The following is a 6,322-nucleotide window of genomic DNA, read 5'->3' on the forward strand; positions in this document are numbered from 1 at the left end:
TGGCACTTCCTCCCACCACCGTGGGGGAATGTTGGGGACCGATTCCGGACAGTGGTGTCCTTACTTTATCAAACCTTACAAAGGCAGGAAGTTCCTGGCCTAACCTCGGGCTGTACAACTTCCTGGAGTACGTGCTAATCAGCCAGGTGCAGGGGCCTGGGACCAAAGCGACCTCACCCTCCCTTAGGAATTTTCCATCCTTCTCTCCATGCTTCCCCTGTTCCCCCTCCCTGCCTGAAGCCCTGTTTATAAGCCTCAACACCCAGTCGATAAATGAAGACCTCCACGCAACTCAGACTGACTCTGTCTTCCTTTACGCGCCTGGTCTCCTTTCTCTCTCGCCCCCATTGATCTTTCAGGAGGTGCCTCCTCGGGTCTCATCAAATAACCTGGCCCGCGGGACCGGGCAAGTGGCGCCCGAACGTGGGGCTCGAGGCACGGTGACCTGCCGGACGACGGACAACGGACAACGGAAGGGGCCCCGGAGAGGATCAGGGTAGAGACGCCCGGACCGCATCACTCGTGCAACGCGGGAGAGTCTTGAGGTAAGTATGTCGTCCCATCGATCATGGGCAAAAATTTATCTAAAGAGGCTGTTTTTCTAAAGGAGATGAAAAGGTAATCTTAGGGAGAGAGGAATAAGAGTTAAGAAAAAGGATTTGATAAAATTCTTCCAATGTGCAGAGGAGAAATGTCCCTGGTTGGTGATTAATGGACCAGGAATTCACCCTCTGACTTGGAACAAGGTTGGAAAAGATATTAACAAATTAATCAGAGATGGGGAAAATGTCCCCGATGCCTTTTTTAGTTTTTATGGTGTGAATAGAGATGTTCTAAAGGAGGCAAAGGGAGATGGGCATGTTTCACATTTACTAGCCCTTGCAGAGGATTTTCTCTCAAACTCCCCCTGCCTGACACCCAAGGGTCCAGAGGTTTATTGACATCTACCAGTAAGAGCGCTCTCTGTCCTGTCTGTGTCTCTGTCATGTTACTTTTGTTTTATACCAGTCGATCGATTTGTACTTTGCAGGCTCTCACTGGGGCAGACGTGTCCGGACAGTGAACCTGGCTGCGAAGGGAGACGTCCCAGAGCCCTAAGGCCACCTCAGAGGTGATGATTTGGTTTAGGAGCATCTTTGGGTATCTTCCCCCAAGGTGGGAGGAAGTGCCACTCTGTATTTTGTCCCAGGAATTTGTCAGAGCCATTTTGTGGGTTTTTTTTTTTTTTGTATGTTTTGTTGTGATCATTGTTACTTTACTCTCTCCTTCTCTTCAAAGAAAAAAATTTTTTTTTTAACTAAACGAAAAAAGGGGAACTGCTGCAGGCCACAGGAATATATCATAAAAACTCAGCTGGTTATGGCAAAGTCACTACCTGGAGGAATCAGGCTATTCCTCCAGAGGAAGCCAAATCCCAAGGAGTTTTTGGTGTTACTTGGCTTGTTATATATCAGCTGTATTCTGTTATAAAAATCATGTGTGCCTTCATAGTTTTCCCAATTGATTTTTCCCTAAGAAGGGCTAACAATGTGCACTGATTACTCTCTAGACATACACATTCCAGGCATTTGGAGAACAGCCCCAGGAAAGGCTTTCTCTGGAATCATATATCTCCCCTAGCCATTTTCAAGGACTAAAGGAGACACCACCCAGGTGGTCACCCAATTTCCGAGGACTAACAGTGATAACCACCCACATACAAGTCTCCTGACTTAAGGTAAATTCCACAAGGAGACACCGCCTAGGAGAGGTGGATGTTAAGTAATAGCTTTACACAGTTTAGCTCGGACCCTCCCTTTTATATACCGGGACTTCCAGGGCACAGAAAGGAAAAGAAAAAAGAGAATGGAAGAACTAGATGGGTAAGAACTTGAGAGGAACAAACTAAGATGGGGAAGAACTAGATCAAGGGCTAAAAGAGAGGACTAGAGGAACGAGATGGAAGATGAGAAAGAGCCAGATGAGAGAAAAGGAGATGGGAGAGGAGCTGATAGGGGAAAGAACTAGAGAGATGAGAACGTAGAAGGGTCAGAACTATATGAAGGAATTAAGATAGAACCTAGAGGTAGATAAATATAGAGAAATCAGGCAAGAAAGGAGCTAGACATGAGAGCAGAATAGAAGCTGTGTAGAGAGAGAACTGTCACAGAATAATAAAGTGTGTGAACAAAAAAAAAAAAGGTGCATGTCTGACTGACAGGGATGTGGAAGCCCCTGATGTCTGTTTGATCAAGGACAGAGATCCTCGAGTCTGGATTGTTTTTGATGTGATTGAAGCTGGAGGGTTACACCCCCCCCCCCAGAGCACATCAGGCTGTCATTGTTCTTGGAGCTTTGTTGGTTGTCTTGTTGGGGCAAAGTTTTTTCGTGTGCCCTTGGTCTTGTGTGTAATGTGTTAATTGTTCTCATTGTTGACTTGACTGTGACGGACGCTATGGGACAGTTCCCTTCTTCTCTACTAGACCTTTGCCTAGCCCACTGGAAGGATGTGTGAGCCACAATAGAGGGAACTGAGTTCCCCACCCCCACTCCCCGATTGAACTGAGATAAACAGGTAGCTCCTGCCAGGTGGGGCTTGCATACTGCAGGAGGGGCTTGCTGGCTGTGAATGAGGCCCTTGTCTCAGTGCTGATGTTCCGGTTCTTGGATTGTCTGTGTAAATGTTATTTGTTTCTGTTTACTAACCTCCCTTATTTTCCTAGAGGAAGAGGAGGAAAGAGAGGCATAACAAAGGCCATCTCCGTCCCTCCCTAGCTCTCTTGCTATCAGGACTGCAGCCAGCTGGCTGCTCTCACGAGGGTGGGGGTGCATGCTCTCCATACAGGTGGGCAAAGACAGGAGCTCTGGACAGGGCAATGGGGACTGCCTGCAATTGACAAAAACTGTGTGAATACTAAAGAGAGAATCTGACCCTCCCTTCCTTTACTGTGATAATTTCAAGGTCTCTTCTGCCGGCCAGCAGCTTCTCTTGTTAGCCCTTCTCTGTCCTGATATTGCTTAAAAAGAAATGTTAAATTACCAGTTCAAGATACTGGGAAAATTATGCTTTTGTTTCCACAGGAAAAATAAAAATTTACATGGGTTTTGGTCATTTGAGTTCAATGGGTTACAAATACTTGCCATCATTTAAGAGACTTGGTTTCAAATTATTGCTGGTTAAGATAAAAAATAATGTTTTTATAAAAAATGACTTGAGATATATATATATATATATATAAAAAAAAACCATGTTTCAGATTTCTTTGTCTTGCTATTCTGCTGTTACATTGAGACTCCAAAGGGTCATAGTTGTAAAAATGTCTGTCTACTCTACAGGTATGAATGAAAAATGTGGCCACATGTATGTTTGGTTTTGAATGTCTGAGTTTGCATGTCCTTTGTGTTAAGAAATACAAGTTAATACTAGTCATCTGGCTATTCAGATATTATTTTAAAACATAAACTGTTCTATTTAAATAAAAAAAAAACTGAGAGGTATATTTGACTAATATATCTATAGGAGAACAAATTGGCCTGGTTATTGTTACCAAACTTAGAGATATTTTCAAGATTAGGCCTAGATTTGTTTGGCTCAGATACATTTAATAGATAATAGTCCTCAAACCTGTCAAAGATCTGATGAATATGGCATTTACATTATTTGATAAAAAGCTTACTATAGCAAACAGAGACTCCGAGCTCCCCAGCTCCTAGCAATGACTCCCAAGGTCTCCAAAAAAGATATGAAACAACAACAAGAAGATGCCACCTGAATTGTGGACAATGCTGTCCTGACACCTGTCCTGCCAACACTATGAAGACTAGGAGCCTGGGATGATGGCAGTCTGGGTAATGGATAATCTATGTTGTTTTTTAAATAGACTTAAAAGACTGCACTCAGGTAAAGTTTATCCTTCTCAGATCTTTGATGACATTTATGACTGGACTAGCTATAGCTTTCTCAGCTTAGTAATTGATTGATCAATGGATTAATTAATTAAAGCTAATAAGTCTCTTTAAAAAAGATAAACAGGTTCTAAATATAGACTTACAGATGTTTTTCATTGGGCCAAGGAAATTTCAGTCCAATCTATACTTGGTTCTCTAGATAGAAAAGACACTATGGATTTCAGGGCAAATTGATAATACTACAATTACTAAGACTATGGGTCTAAAAGTTCCAAATAAGTTCATAAGTTTTAACTCCTGTTCCTAGTTTATATCTGTCTCAACAGGTTTCCACTTGGCTGACAGATACATCCAAGCATCATTTGCTGGTGACAACCTACTGCAAACGACTATGAGCCCTGAACTTGCTGAAAGCTGATATGGACCAATTCAGCCGATATGCATACCATCTCTTCAGCTGGTCAATAAAACGTTCCCTCTTGTCTTTGACTAACATTCTGGCTTTCCAGGGCCTTGACAACAACGTCCCAATGTCAGCAGGAAGTAATTACAGAAGAGAGAAAACATCGCCCCTTGTTTCCCCCCCACTCCAGAATGTTAGCTCAAAAGGGAATTTCTTGTCATAGGGAACCTGAGATAAAGTTCCAAGTTCCTTGAAAATAAGGAACTCTGTCAGCCATCACAAGGCTTTTGGCCCTGTGCCTCTGCTAATTACTGTTGGCTCTTATATCACTGATGTCTTAACTAAATGATGATTCATGTCTGGGTACCACTAAACTGAGGATGCTAGAATTCCAATATCCACCTTGGAACCCATGACACACTTGCAGATGGCAAAAACTAAATAAGGGGAAGCTTGCTTTGCCATTGATAATGGGAAAACTTCTATGTTCTGGTCCAAATAGTCTCCGATATGGAATTCTTTGAGCAGAGAGGCAGATACACTCGAGAACCTGTGTCTATGACTATTGCCCTCTTGTTAGGTATTGGGGGCATCACTGCAGGAATTGGTACAGGAACTACTGCCCTCGTGCAGAGCAACCACCTTATGCAGTTACAAATGGCTATGACTACTGACCTAGAGGCCATAGAAAGATCCATTTCTGCTCTGGAGAAATCTTTAACCTCGCTCTCTGAGGTTGTGTTACAAAACATAAGAGGTCTGGATTTACTATTTTTAAAGGAGGGGAGATTAAGTGCAGCCTTGAAGGAAGAATGCTGCTTTTATGCCGACCATACTGGTATTGTCAGGGAATCAATGGAAAAATTAAGGGAAAGGCTGGCTCAAAGCAAAAGGGAGTTTGAAAATCAGCATGGGTGGTTTGACCTTTGGTCCCTGGGCCTTTCAGCGGTTGACTCAGTTTATCAAAAATCAGATTGATTCGGCCTTACCACAACACGTCTCCATTCATTATCACAGAGTAGATTCCGAGGAGGCCGGCCAGGAGCCCCATCAAGGACTCAGATTCAGTGTCCTAAGGCCCTAACTTCCCCACGGTCCTGCTAGAGGGTACTCAATGACGGGAATAGTACAGGGCCCACGCCAGAGACAACAGCATACAGAGGTCGCCCGAGACCGGCTCAACACGGCACGCTGCCGAGCGTGGGAAGCCCCCTGTGTAGCCTAAGACAGGGACTCTCTCGGACCACCCCGATCACATGGACTTGGTCCATTTTTGAGAAAAGAGGGGGAACTGTTGGGGACCGATTCCGGACAGTGGTGTCCTTACTTTATCAAACCTTACAAAGGCAGGAAGTTCCTGGCCTAACCTCGGGCTGTACAACTTCCTGGAGTACGTGCTAATCAGCCAGGTGCAGGGGCCTGGGACCAAAGTGACCTCACCCTCCCTTAGGAATTTTCCATCCTTCTCTCCGTGCTTCCCCTGTTCCCCCTCCCTGCCTGAAGCCCTGTTTATAAGCCTCAACACCCAGTCAATAAATGAAGACCTCCACGCAACTCAGACTGACTCTGTCTTCCTTTACGCGCCTGGTCTCCTTTCTCTCTCGCCCCCATTGATCTTTCAGGAGGTGCCTCCTCGGGTCTCATCAAATAACCTGGCCCGCGGGACCAGGCAGGGGAAGATACCCAAAGATGCTCCTAAACCAAATGGTCACCTCTGAGGTGGCCTCAAATGGCTCAAGACCAAGAGGTCTCTTGCCCAAATCAGGGAATGAGACGTCTCTCTTTCCCTCCCAGGATCACTGTCTGGACACGTCTGTCCCAGTGAGAGCCTGCAAAGTACAAATCGAGCCTGCAAAGTACAAATCGATCCACCGGTACAAAACAAAAGTAACATGACAGACACAGACAAGACAGAGAGCGCTTTTACCGGTAGATGTCAATAAACCTCTGGACACTTGAGGGTCCTGGTGGGGTCTCTGGGGTTCCCGGCCAATGCACCAAATGTTATGCCCAGATAGGGACCCCAAAGAC

At 44.9% G+C, this 6,322-nt stretch overlaps 1 long non-coding RNA gene across 1 annotated transcript; it reads left to right on the forward strand.

Annotated features, from left to right (window-relative positions):
* Window positions 1–292: 292 nt before the first annotated feature.
* On the forward strand, window positions 293–4,370 carry LOC131900990 (uncharacterized). The gene is made up of 2 exons (XR_009376299.1): window positions 293–545; window positions 4,215–4,370. It is a non-coding gene; the product is annotated as an uncharacterized LOC131900990 (long non-coding RNA).
* The last annotated feature ends 1,952 nt before the right edge of the window (window positions 4,371–6,322 follow it).

Source organism: Peromyscus eremicus, unplaced genomic scaffold (genome assembly GCF_949786415.1).
Source record: "Peromyscus eremicus unplaced genomic scaffold, PerEre_H2_v1 PerEre#2#chrX_unloc_1, whole genome shotgun sequence".
NCBI classification, from domain to species: Eukaryota; Metazoa; Chordata; class Mammalia; order Rodentia; family Cricetidae; genus Peromyscus; species Peromyscus eremicus.